The sequence below is a fragment of the Centruroides sculpturatus genome, unplaced genomic scaffold, assembly GCF_000671375.1.
Source record: "Centruroides sculpturatus isolate CEXI.00-Female unplaced genomic scaffold, Cexi_2.0 scaffold125, whole genome shotgun sequence".
Lineage (NCBI taxonomy): Eukaryota > Metazoa > Arthropoda > Arachnida > Scorpiones > Buthidae > Centruroides > Centruroides sculpturatus.
Genome location: NW_019384337.1, coordinates 456,618 through 470,930, shown reverse-complemented (window position 1 = coordinate 470,930; position 14,313 = coordinate 456,618). Strand labels below are relative to the sequence as shown.

Below are 14,313 nucleotides of genomic sequence, written 5' to 3'. Positions count from 1 at the left end.
AAATTTTAAATATAATAAAAATTATAATTACAACAACAACAACAAGAAAAAAAAATTAAATCAAATTTTTTTAACTATAAATAAAAGAGATGATAATTCCATCCCTTTTATTATTAAATAAATAAATATATTTTTAGATTTATTTATTAATAAAGTTTATACAGTGTTGTTACTAAGCATAAAATCAGAGTTTCATTGTTACCTAACTGGGATCTTCATCTTGAAGGGGGAGAAGATATTATATCTCTCAGTCATCATATTCGCTCCGGGAGATTTTAGTTGTTCACTTAACCAAGCAATTTTCGTCCTTGAGATGAAAGTTCGTCCTGTTTTTGTGCACTCAGCACTATGAAGTATATATATATTTTTTTCCTTTCTTTTCGATGCCCTAAGGTCGAACAAGTGGGAACAATAGACTTGTCTTTAGATGTCAGTCAACTTTACAAACTTACGTTGACTTAGTGTTGAAGTTTAGTAGGTCTGACTGTCACACATTTATCTAAAATTCCTTACGTTCGATACTTATATTTTTCATGTTGAATTATTTGGTCAACATCATCTTTCCTTAATTTATATTCGTTATCTGCCATTCTGACTATGTATAACTTAATCGGGGCATACTTTAATGTTAGCCTGGAGTAAAATGTTTTGAAATTCTAATAAGGGGTAAAAAAAAAAGAAGAAATTCTTCTGAATATAATACAACATTATCATATAAAATAATGGAATTTTACTGATTTAACTTAATTTTTTTTTTTTTACTATTTTAATGCTTTAAGCGAGTCGTTTTTCCTACTTGAGATTTGGTGTGTAATGTTAAAATGAAAGGATATTTTTAAAAAAAATAAGGAAGGAAAAAATATCTGATAATAAATATATCAAAATTCAATCAATCAAGTAATTTTTCCTCTATTAAATTTTCGAAAATAATGAGGAAATTAAGTAAAGTAATACAAGATATTGTGATACAAGAATAGATTTATTAAAATGATATTTAATTTTAGAGGAATAAAATGATTAAAAATAATATTATAGAAGATAAAAGATTAATATATATAGAATGGTTAAAATTCAATCTTTTCAATATAATGTAGAAAGCTATTTATATACAATACCCTATATATTTGTACACCATAATGTTTCTTGTTAGTAGATATTCAATTCATTTAAATGTATACAAAACAGAAAATATAGATTTAATCTATAAACTAGAATTTATTTATGGAATGGCGAAAAGGAAATGAATAGAAATAATAAGAATTAAAATTGTTACGTAACGTTCGGTACCCCCATGCTATGTATTATACGTAATGTCAACCCTTTAGTCTAACTATGAGGTTGATCGAAGGTAATTTTTAGGGGTGGGTTATGGATATGTGCCACACGCTATGGAAGGGTTGGTTATTAGTATTTCATTTCCTATGTTTGATTTATAAAGAAACATTAAATTCTTGGTTAGTTATTAACTGGATCGGTTACATCCATCTAATGCCATTAACTTTACTTCAAAAGAATCAATTCTATTTAAAAATTTATTCGTTAAATATCGATCGGTACATATTTTATCTATTCAGTAACAATTTAGCTTTTGATATTTTATATTTCTAGTTATTTTTTTACTTTATCTTTTACAATAAATGCAATTTTTTTTTTGACATGAGTAAACTTTTATAATAAAAGTTTAATAAATCTCCTACCTTATATAATAGAAGATTGGACATTTATTAGACTTTTATTTTACTATTGTTTCTATAAAAATTTGAAATTTTCGGTCGAATTTTTAATGATTTTTTTAACGTTTAAATGGGCTTGAAAGTAATGAAAAATTTAGAAAAAAAAAAAAAAGTCTGTTGAACCATTACAAAACAGAAGATAAGGATTATTGCTGTTGGTTAGAAAGAGGACATATTTATCATGATTTCAGAAAATTAACCCTGTGCTTTCAATCTCTTTTCTCCTATTTGGCAAATGACTGGTCGTGACAGGTGCAACCAACCTGTGGCGACACATTCGGCGGTTATACCATCATACATCTTTTTTGGGTATGGTAGAACTGACAGTTTTATCTTTAAGTTGTGACAAATGTCGCATAGTCTGCCACTTGGCATCGCTCGGGTCCTAACAGCATTTGCAGATTCGTTGTTGCTGTTGTGTTCGAAGGTAGACCCCCCAATGGCTTGGCATGCTCATCATTCATTGAAGGAGGTAGTTGCGTGCCACTTGAAAACATGAAATCTAATACTGGCGAGGAAAGTGTCTTCGGGGAAAACTTTAACGGTATCAAATTATAATTGCGCTAAAGCATGTGTAATTGCCTCGTTTAATCTTTCGTTTCTATTTTATTCAAGAATATAAAGTAAAAATTCCATGACTTATGAAGTTTAATAATCTATAACTTATGTTATATAACCGAAAAAAATAAATAAATTTCTCCCCATTTTTACACGCTAAATACAGTAAAACCTGCCAAACTAGTTAAAAAAAAATTCGTCCGGTTTACACAGGTTTTACTTTATATATATTGGGTTATCTTCGGCATATATTTCGGTATTAAATTAGATAAGAGAGCGAAAATACTATTCATTTTAATTTGGATAAATAATAATATTATATGTAGAAATTACTGATTATCTTATTTAAAAAAAGTTCTTATAAATAAATACGATATTTTTTTATATTAAGGAAAATGGAAATTCTAAATAGATATTTTGTAAATTTAGAATTAAGGTTATTCACCTCATTCTCGAGGCGTCACTTTTTATAAATCCTTTAAGTGCATTATAAAAAGTACTTTTTATTAGAATTAGTTTGCATCAATTTTCCATTTCGATTAAATTAATACGTAAGATTTAATATTATTTTGATTTTAAAAGCATTAAAAGACTTGTTTAGTTCAATTTTTCTACGGTTTCATAAGACGTATTTAATCGGAATATATTGGAAAATACGCTTAAAAAACATTAAATATATAATATATGACATTTATGAAGTGTTAACTATTTAAATTAATAAATTTTCTTGGTAAAAAAATATACATTTTTTTGCCAATATCACTTCACTATTGCTGAATCTTGCAACAAGCTAAGTAAGTACAGTACTGTATATACGTTTCCTCCCCCTTGTTTTTTTTTTTAGAGTCCAGCTTATGATAGTTATAAAATAAATGTTTTAGGAATTTAGTTCATTGGAAGTTAGTAATATTTAAGCGAAAAAGAGATGTAATTTCTAGTACACATTTTTAAGAAAGTAATAGACAAACAATTCCGTGAATAAAAAATCAAAATAGTTGAAAAATTCATGGAGGTTCTTAAATTTAACGATACTTCATCTTGTTTGAGGATTCAGTTGTTATTCAGATGCGTTTCGTGCGAGTAAAGTTGATTGTGGCGATCAATACTGGAGACATACTAACTGCGCCCGAGGGAAACCAGACGCCATTTGTCCCACGTAGTGCTCTGTCTTCTTGAATCCATTGGTGTGAACAGAATGGCGTTGGATGCTTCTAACCATCCACCAACCTACTACTTTCTATAAATCGCTAGTGCTATAAAAATCTCAATAGTTTTTAGTCTTAATCGTTTTCTTCGCACGGATATTGGAGACTATTGAAACTTTTAAACCCGAGATAGGAGTTTCCTGGAAACGTTTTTTCATAAAGAACTGTTTCCATTTCAGATCCGTTGTCATATCTTAAAGCTCCTTCTTCGCCTTTAGCCGTTTAAAGCTGCTTGAAGTGAACTCGCCTTGAGCTGCTGCACTGGATGAAGTCCAAATCTCATTGTGGTATTGTGGTGCATATCGGATAAAGGCACAAAATTCTGCTTTCTTCGACTGTAAAATTGCTATTTGCTTTTTGTTTTGATGTAGAAAATCATTTTATGAAAAGTACTGGACTTTCGCCCAGCGGCTGCAATACAAAAAGTATTGAAAATCCAAAAAAACATATGGTAATTATGGCGAATTTAAATATCTTCTATAAAAATTGCCAGTGGATTTATGCTAAATTTCACCTTTATATCTTATATAATTCGCTTATATTCGTTCGGAATAAAATTTTCTTCCGAGTTTCTTCCAGTAATAGTATTGTTATGTAATATTGCAATATAGTAGTAGTAGTAGATCACTTAATAAATTAGAAAATTTGATTACTCGGTTTAATTTATATAAAATAAATAAACAAACTACGCTTAAAAATCTTTTAAACCAGTTTATATTTAAACCGTGTAACTCTTAAATTAGGTTAAATATCCGGTTTATAATTCTTTCAAGTTTAGTCGGTTCATTCAATCATTCAACCTTGGTAATGTTTTTAACTTCAAAAAATGATGTCTACGTGACTGATCAAAGGTATATTTTGTCTACCATTATCACAAAATAATTAATTTACATCGTAAAAAAAAGAATTTTTCTAAATTTTCATCTTGGTTATCTTTATTGATTAATGATGGACATCTTTTAAAATTCACATAGATGTTGACTGATTTAAAATTATAAATATGATTTTTTTATTTTATTTTTCAACTATTATAAACATTTTTATATATTCTTTTAGTATATTTACCGAAGATTCTTTGTAACTATGACAACAAAATATAAAAATGAAGTTGACAAATCTCTAGTGAAAGGTTTTTGTTTTCTTCGTTCCGTTCCATTAAAATCTCATTGGATTGAAAGAACAAATGACATTTCAGATTATCCATCTACATTTATCTTTTATTTTATTTTTTTTTTTCAAGAAAAATTCATGTCGAACACGTTGAAATTCAATTGCAAAAATATTATTATCATTTTCATTAATATTCTTATGGTTTTTATCGTGTTTTCTACACACTCGCTTATCTCATACAACAAAAATTTTATATAGAAATAACTTAATTCTTTTAAAATTCAATATTTAATACCTCACATCAGTTGTGTGTCGATCTATATAAGTAACAGAGGAAAATATCTCCATCCCCTGTTAAATTTCTCCCTTCTAACGTATTTTTATATTATATCGATACAAAAAAGTAAGCATAGAAACGATTGTACACTGTACCTTATTTTTTACTCATTGTCATTAGTTCGACCTCCTCCCTAATCTGATGGTGTTGAGTACTTAAAAATGAACTGCCGAGAAGAAATATTTCATAGGTTAGTAGTTAATACAATAAAATATTATATAAATTAAATATGAAAGTTATTATTAGAAGGAATTATCAGGTTTAAATCGTCCATTGATTATAATTACTATCATGAAGACGTTAGACCTCCTATGTGGAAATAAGACTTTTAATAGAGATGGTTGCTGGTTTATACTTTATAACAGACAATAAATAACAGTTTATTACACGAGTATCAAAAATTTTCAGTTTTAAAATCACAAATGTTTAGAGATTGATTTAGTAGATAACAGTTTAAAATCCGATGTTTCAATTCTTAACAGGTTATCAAAGTATAGCCTGAGGTAAGATAGATATTAATGGGCGTGGGTCACATATAGACGCCGGAAATACCAGGTCGAAAGTCAGGTGAAGGTCACTTCTTAAGGACGAAACTTACAGAAACCGGAAAAGTGACAAAGGAAAGAGACGAGTCAGGAGAAAGTTTAGAGGTCAATTCCTATTATAGTTACTATTGTTACTTCACACTGTAATTGTTATAAATTTATTTACGTCCTCTATCATCATTTATACCCATTCAAAGTAGTGATAAATAGGAAACTGTATAAACATTATATATATATACACTTCAATTACTTTTACTTTGAAGGCGTAGAAGATATAAAGGAATTGCGCTGTTATTAAAGAAAATTTTCCATCAATGTTCTTCACTGTTTCGTTTTATTTTTATTTTTTTTTATTTTTTCCAGAATGGAAAAGAAGATAAATCGCATTTCAATGGTCAATTTCTTTCTTTAAAACCGCATCATCAATACTAAGTTTTAGACCGATGTGTCGTCTCTCTTATATTGTTAGATGTGATGTAAATTCATATTTTAAATTGGTCTAATAAAAATATAAATTTTATTTAAATAGATATTCAAATTTAAAAAAAATTACTTTTTGAAAGTAACGTAGAATATTTTTAAATTAAACGAAAAATATGAATTATAAATTGACATTAGATGCATTAGATAGATGCAAACGTAAAGGATTTTCTATAATTGTTGTGCAGCGTGTAACATTTTGATTTTGGCCACGTGACGGTGTCGATCGATTTCGTCGTCATCGTCGTCTCCACCAGGGACGAGACAAATGAAGTGCTTCCGGTGCACGTGGTGGTGATGTCATGCCAGCGGAAGTAGAAGGCGGTTCTTCACTTCTTTACCAATTCGATCTCCATACAGACGTCAAATTATTCTTCATCCATTATTTAAAAAAAAAAGTATCGAAAATCGTCGTATTTTTAACATAAATTAATTACTTTATCTCTTAATTAATATTTAAAAGGTTAAAGTATTCGTTTCTTTTAAATTCCCTAGTTAAAATTTGGGTTTTAAAACAAAAGATAAGATAAGGTATCTTTATTTTCCTATACGTAAAGCCAATTAATTAACGAATTAACGTCTCGAAAGTGCTTTTATTTTTTATTTTTTTCCAAACAATAATGGCGATTTGGTAAGATAAGTGATTTTTTTTATTTTTTTTTTACAAAGTTGGATCACACTTTTCGATCTGTATTTAGGATTTATTTAACTCTTTATCTGGTGCAGAGATGAAAGGATATTGGTCCATTTAAAGAAGCCACTTTATCCTATAAAACCTATCAATGCAATTTCTACTTTTGGATCAAATGTGTCGCCATCTGTTAGCTTGCTTTTTTGGTAAAAACGATTGCTTCTTACAGCATTTATACTATTTCTGTTCTGTTCGATATTTTTTGGTCCGTTCAATAGAAGGAATAGACAGAAAAACCTCATAGCAATGCCGAAGTCCTGTCACCTGGAGCGTAAACGATGAAGTCACGCATGGACGCTTTCTTTCCTTATACTGAAACGACAGAAAAATGACCCATTCTTCAGTATAAACCTTATATTGAGCTTAATGAAAGACGTCTTTTTTTCATCTCTTTCGGTTTCAATTGAAATCCTAAATATTGTTTTTCTTTACTTTTTAAAATATTAACATCGAGAAATTAAACTTTATAATATCAACAAGATTGATTAATAACGTTTTAATCTATACAAAAGATTGGGGTATTTATATAATTTTACCCTACATCTATACATCAAAATACCCTACAGGCATACTCCACACTTAAAAATGTAAAAAAGAAGTCGATAAAATGTCTACAGATAGATTGAAAGATATAGAGATTATCCTTAAGGTAAATTTATAACTGCATTCACTTTAAGGAATGTAATCTTCGATTCCTTATCTTTTCTTTTTTACGTAATATATTAACTTAAATTGAGTAAAAGACGAAAAAATATTGGATTTATTAATAAAAAAAAATATATATATATAGGCCCTATTAAATAGTAAAAACAAAAGCTATAGGAGAACGATTAGATATTTATCGACATTCTTGAAGGACATTGCTCCTTAGAACCTTAAAAAAAATTGAAAGGAAAAAATAGAGAGATGCAACAACGTTAGAAGACTATTTAGCTCGTCACTGTCATTGATGTGTCACTTGTCTGACAATGAGACCTCGTGGGATTGTTAGACAATCTATTGAGATATGTCAACATGTTTTGACTCAATTAGAATTTAGATACGAAATTGTGTTTAAAACGATGTTCGACTAAATCGCAATAATTGAAGATGTGTATGTGTCCATTATTAGAAATGTGTATTAAATTCATCTTTCTAAATTATCAATTATAATATGATGCGAATATGTAGAAGATAATTAAAGGATAAAACATTCCGACGGAGGAATAATTCTGTATGAAAGATTATTCTGTTTATTCTTAATGGTATAAAATATAATTGCTCGAGTTTTTTAATGGGCTCTTAAGTTTGTCGAAAGCTATTATCGTTTAAAGTTTATAAGATTATCAATGATGCAATTCTGATTCTTGACTTTCGTGTCAAAACATTATCATTCAATTTTATCTAAGAAGAAGAAGGATTTAAAAAAAAAAATAACCATGCGTAGGATATTTATTCGACAATTTATGATAATAACTCAATGGAATAAATAATCAAACTACTGTAAAATTATCATGTATAAAAAGAAAAAAAACTGGTTTATAAGTAAAATTATACTGCTTTATCTCGTTAACGTAGTTAATTGTGTATAACTTTGAGAAAACCTTACTTGTTTCTCTCTCTCTTCTTAAAGCATTTACCTGTACGTGACGTCAAAAAAAATGGTTGTACACCGAAAGGAAATCACCAAGGACACGAGGGCCTTTCCTGTCACGTGATGATGATAAAGTATATTGGTAAAATAAAATAAAATAAAAAAAAAATTAGATATTTTCTAGCAATGGCGGTTTTGTATGTTAGCATTTTGTTTTCATTGAGAAGCAGTTTAACCATTGAAAATGAATGAACGATTTACACCGGTTGCTAGGAGACGAAATTTGGCGATTTTCCAGAAAACATGTCGATAAACGAACAACCTAGGAGAGTGATGAGGGAACTCAATCGTTTACCACGTGATGCTATATTCCAATGTTGAATTCTACCTCAACATTTAACTTTAAAAAAGAAAAAAAAATCTAGTTTTATTACCTTTCACGTGTCCTATTTAAGTGTTTCTTATATCGAATGGGATTGTTTATATTCACTATTAAATTATTAACAAATTACTTTTTCTTCCAAATTTATTTAGGATATAAAATTTAACAAAATATCCTTTATAATTAAGAAGTGCCTTAAGATTTTTATCGTATACGAATCCCTTTATCGTAATAAGAGCTATAAAAGTAGGTTATCACCTAATGATAATTATGTTTATTCTCTGTTGACTAACAGCTTCCATGAAATTATTGTGTTGCCTAAAAAGTCATTTTGATGTCTTAACAATCGTTAATGACGTATCACTTACTTCCACACAATAAATATATTGTTCAGTTAACTCGTAACCTAAACAAAATGTCTAAAAATTGATCGTTACAATAGTACAAAAGGCTCTAAGTTGGAGTTTCAATTTGCTTCCTTTCAATGAACTAATATTTTCTGAGACGGAATAATACATTTACAGTGTGTATTTTCTTCTTCTTCTTCTTCTTTTTTTTAATTTCTTTTGGGCTAGTAGCAAAACTTTGCAGCTGTGATAATAACTCACAAATCATCTTAACGATAATTATATAATTTTATTACAGTAGAGAGAGATCGCTTAGCTCGAAAGAAACTATGTTCCCGAATTAAATTATCTATTATTATATCATAAATCAATTTTTACGAGTTCAAAGGGTAAAAATTATAACAGTATAGGTTTAATTTTTCTTGAACTTTGTAACAGCAATATCTTATAATCTCGTGGGAAAAAAGAAAAAAAAAACAACGTGTTTCGACATCATTTATGCTTTTAAATTTAATTTAAAATTAATTATAAATAATTAATAAAGTTTATAAGTGTTACCTTTAAAACTAAAGAGGAAAACACATTAAAAAAACCTCCCCCCTTGTTTTTTTTTTGCGCTTGACCTATATTATGGTCTATGCTTTTTCAAATCTTCCATATAAAAAAAAATACATGGTAAAGTAATTAGAGATGGTGTTTCGTAACATTGTTCATTGTTTGTAATTAAAAATATCGAATGACCATGAACAAGACTTGCTTTTTTTTTTATTACTCTGCACAAAAATGTTTGTTCATTTATTACTTTCGGTGTAATAGCCCAAACTATTTTACTGATTACGTCTAGAAAACGCTATTAAATCTAGTAATACTTTCATTATAACATTCCTAACCTCAATTTAAAAATTATACGTCTTCTAGTAACAAGACAATGATGGGTCGTAATGGCGACGTGATAACTTTGACCATTTTGTCCATTGGTCAATAGACAATCATAAGCGAGTAGTCAGTGTGACGAAAGTTTTGAAAAAGTTCCCTGACGACATTACACGATCGTATATTCTATTCAGAGACGATAAACGGGAAATATACGATTCCTTTCATTATTACTCAATGGATATTTAACGAGCAAATTTTAATAGTTCTATGTCTCGTATGATAAAATATTTCTACTGCGTTACAATTACGTATATATATAAAAGTATGTGGAATTTAAATCTATATAAAATGAGTAAGTTATTTTCTATTGTAAAACTACTATGGTTACATTTAATATCTCATCATAATTTGCTAAAGGGTATTTATCTACATGGTTAAAACAATTTAAAATTATTAAAGATTTTAATAAACTTAATAAAAATTATTAGTTAATATCTATAATCTATCGTAATTTATACGTAAATGTTTAATAGTTTTATATAATTATTTGCTGGATTTATGTAGAATTTAGTCTATTAATGACAATTTATTAAGCCAGTGTTTCTAAATGTACCCCAAGGGTAAGTGACAATTTTCGATTATGTACAGTACAGTACTACTAACGTATAGAATTATTAAGGAAAGAATTATTTTAAAAAATAAATACTTTTCCTAATATATTTTGTATGAATTATACTATTTTCTACTTCTTTTACTTCTTTCTTTTAAAAAAACTAATTGATTTGTCGATGTAACTTGGAAGCCAATGTAAAAAAATATCTGCCAATACAAGAAACACGAGTTTCAATAATAATAATAAAGCATTAGATGATTGATTTAATGGAAATCTTATTGTTAAATTGTTAATTAATAGCTATAGGGTTTCATAATTTACATTATCATCAGAAATATTGTCCCAATAACTTCACAGATGAATTAATTTATGAAATTATAACAGACAAAAGTCTAGAATTCATAATCTATAGAGTATAAATTAGAGAAATTCTTTAATGAAAAGATATTTAAGACATAGTTTGGCCATAAAAGTGCAAAGCCAAAAGATGATCTCTTGATATAATGCCAATGGATCTTTTTTCTTTTTGCCACTCCATTTAAAAATAATGTTTCTATTTCATCCCTGCCATGAAATTTCGATGATTAAGATGGCGAGTTCATTGTCTTCATTTATTATCGCTGAAAATATTTCCTAAGAGTTAATGCTAAAAAGAATTAAAGTAGAAGACGAGAACGATGTCAATAAAGAACATCCATAAAATAAAAGTTTATCCAATTTTTCGATAGGTGTTAATATTATATTGTATAAACATTTAAAAATTTGTTGCTTACACGCTCATTTATTACCATACATTATTACTGTATTATCTTTTATTATATAAATGAAATGAAAGAGTTTCCTGATTTTCTCTTCGTGGTTAAATGGATGCGATTTCTACAAATTACATACGATAATATTTTATAGCTAATACAAATTTAATATATGCATTATAGACTTACCATAAATGAGAAAATAATGGTGATCATTTTGTCTCGTCCAATATTTCTCGTTTAGAATTCTTCTCAATGTAATATATTATTTAATTGTTACGTCTTTGTATTCATTCGTGGCATGAAATTTTGCCTTAGGAAAAGCCGTCATTAGCCGTGAGAAACGTTCAGGAAAGGTCTTTATGGAATTGTCTAGACCTTAATAAAGGATAGGATTGAAGGTTAGATGGAAAGCTTCGCTTATTCTTGTGAACGTTGGCATGCCTTCCAGTGTCTAACAAATTAGAGAAAAGGATGGTATGTTGGAGAAGTAATTAGTTTGCGTTAATGGCAATCCTAATTATTTTCCTATATGGCCTAATTAGATGAATCGCTGAAAAATCACTTACAAATTACAAAGATCTCACTTCTTGTCTACTGTACTAAGTTAGATGTGTCGTTAGTCACATTCATTCGTATCTCTTAGTAATCTTAGTGGAAGTTTCGGTTCTTCCTAATGGCATTCTTAAGGGAAACTGTAACACATTAGAAATAGCAGACAGGAAATGTGGCATTCACTAAAATACTCTCCCTGATCGATATAACAAGAATGACTTTCAAAATTACTCTCATTAATATTAAATTGATTATATTATTAATAAATTATTCGTACGAAAATAAAATAACCCAACGAACATTAAAATATTTTAAAATAAAGCGAAATATTTAAATAATACGTTGAAAAACTTTTTGTTCTTTAACCATCATCGATTCCTCAACTCCTCTCTCTCTCTCTCTCTCTCTAGTTTCGATAAAAGAAATATAAATAAAACTTACTACTCGCCGATTTTAATCAATAAAAGCAAGTTATCGACTTGGAAAGAGATTAAAGTAATTCACCAAGTAGTTATATCAGAGTGGGATCTTTAGTTTTCAATCGTATTGCAAATCTGTGCAAGAGCAACATAAGGCATATCTGTAATACAGCTTACCAAAATAGGTATATATGATTTTTTAAAGAAAGATTACTCATCGATCATCATTAAAAGACCATTAGTAGGTTATTAACGGATCATTTTCCAATTTTTTTTTCATCCATAATTAGTAAGTGTACAAAAATCTATGAGGGTTCTAAACCGAAATCAACAACTGGCACGACCATTCTTTATCAACTTTCTATCAACAGCCATAAGTTATATTCACTACACGAAATACAAACAGATCGTCTATATATTAAAGATAATAACAATAGAATAATACAGAAACACTCGTATAAAATATATGCTATTATATATGCAAAAATCCGTAAAATGTTAAGGTAAAGGCTTATATATACTGTACGTAAACAAATATTTATATGCAGAAATGTTGGCAATTTCTACGAGTTTGTTTATTGGCGTGACTCCAAATCAGATTTCCAAAGACCAAATCACGATGCACCTGTTCATGGGTGGATATTGCTTAATTGCATTCATGACTTCCTACTGTATTACATAGGAAAATATTTCCCCTTAACCTTGGTTATTATAGATACTGATTATTGATAATAGACAAGGATTTTTATTTCGTTACTCCTTTCTCCTTTTAAAAATAATTTCAGATAATAAAAAAAACATTTAAATTGTAAAATATCGAGGGGGTGAACAAACTAATTATTTTTTAATATTTTGCTATTATTATTATTTTTTTTTTAACAAAAATTTAAAAAATAAAAGAAGACAAGTTTAATAACTTGCATGTAATTACCTTCATCTTATGACGTAACTTTTTAAAACCTTTCTTTCTTTTCGTAATCTCTACTTATATTTTTTTAAATATCTTTGAAGTCTCACTATAGAAATTCCCATTACAGGTTAAAAAAAATTTACTTTATTTTTAGCATAAATTAGGATAGATAAATTACACCCCAATTTATTTTTTTTATCTTACGAAAAAGTGAAAGAACCTTGCCAAAAAAACAAGGAACAGTTCCGTTATTTTTTCCTCTTTTTTTAGCATCAAACAATTGAAGAATTACCTTTTTTGGAAGTATTTTTCGTGTTAAATTTTAAAATATTTTTTAATAAAATCGGACATTTTGCATGAATACAGTATACAAGCATTCGATTAACAAGTCACAAGGAGCAGTAAGTTTACTTTCGAAAGTTATAAAATTCTAATATATTTGTTATATAGAAGAGATAAATTTTTATGTAGTATATAGGAAGTTTACGATTAGAAGAGGAGAAAAATTTATTTAATATTTTATATACTGAAAGGGTGATGTAGAAGTCGTACGTACTGTATGTACTGTACGTCCTCCACGATCGTGCCCAAACTGTTAGCCTAGAGAAGGATGCTAGAAGAGATGTGGGTGTCAGAAACAATGCAAAATTTCCATAAGTTTAATGGAATATATAAATCGTGCATTTCGTTCAATACGTTAACTTTTCCAAGCTTCTAACGGGTCACGAAGGAAAATTCCGTGACCTCTTCCAAGTCAAAGATCACGGAATGACCATCTCGTGACAATCATCAACAAATGAGGCAAACACGACACAAGTTTGTAATCCCTTCTCAAAACTTTACACCTTATCTATTAAATTAGATTTAATTGCTTAATAAATTTCAATTTTATAGAAATTTAAATTGTTTTTTTTTTAAGTCGTATTTTACAATTAACTAGCAATGTAAGTACTGTATTAGAAACTATGTTACACCCACGAAAAAATGTATACAGTATTTTTCCCTCACTTCGTAACGTGACATTTGACCTATTTAAAATAAGTCGTAAATTTACGTGACTGTCGTATTTAAATTAATTAATTTAATTAATTAATTAGGATTAATTTGCAAGTATTTGACTCGGATTAAATTAACCACGTAAATGCTAACGTATTAATCTCAGGACATTAATCACTTAGATTTATGTTTTGTCAATATTTTCGTATAAATCAATAACTTTTTTTTATG

At 28.2% G+C, this 14,313-nt stretch overlaps 1 protein-coding gene across 9 annotated transcripts in view; it reads left to right on the top strand.

The window, feature by feature from the left end:
- Positions 1-14,313, top strand: part of LOC111632500 (tyrosine-protein phosphatase Lar-like) — a 395,822-nt gene that overhangs the window by 164,837 nt on the left and 216,672 nt on the right. The gene's annotated exons all lie outside the window — the stretch shown is intronic.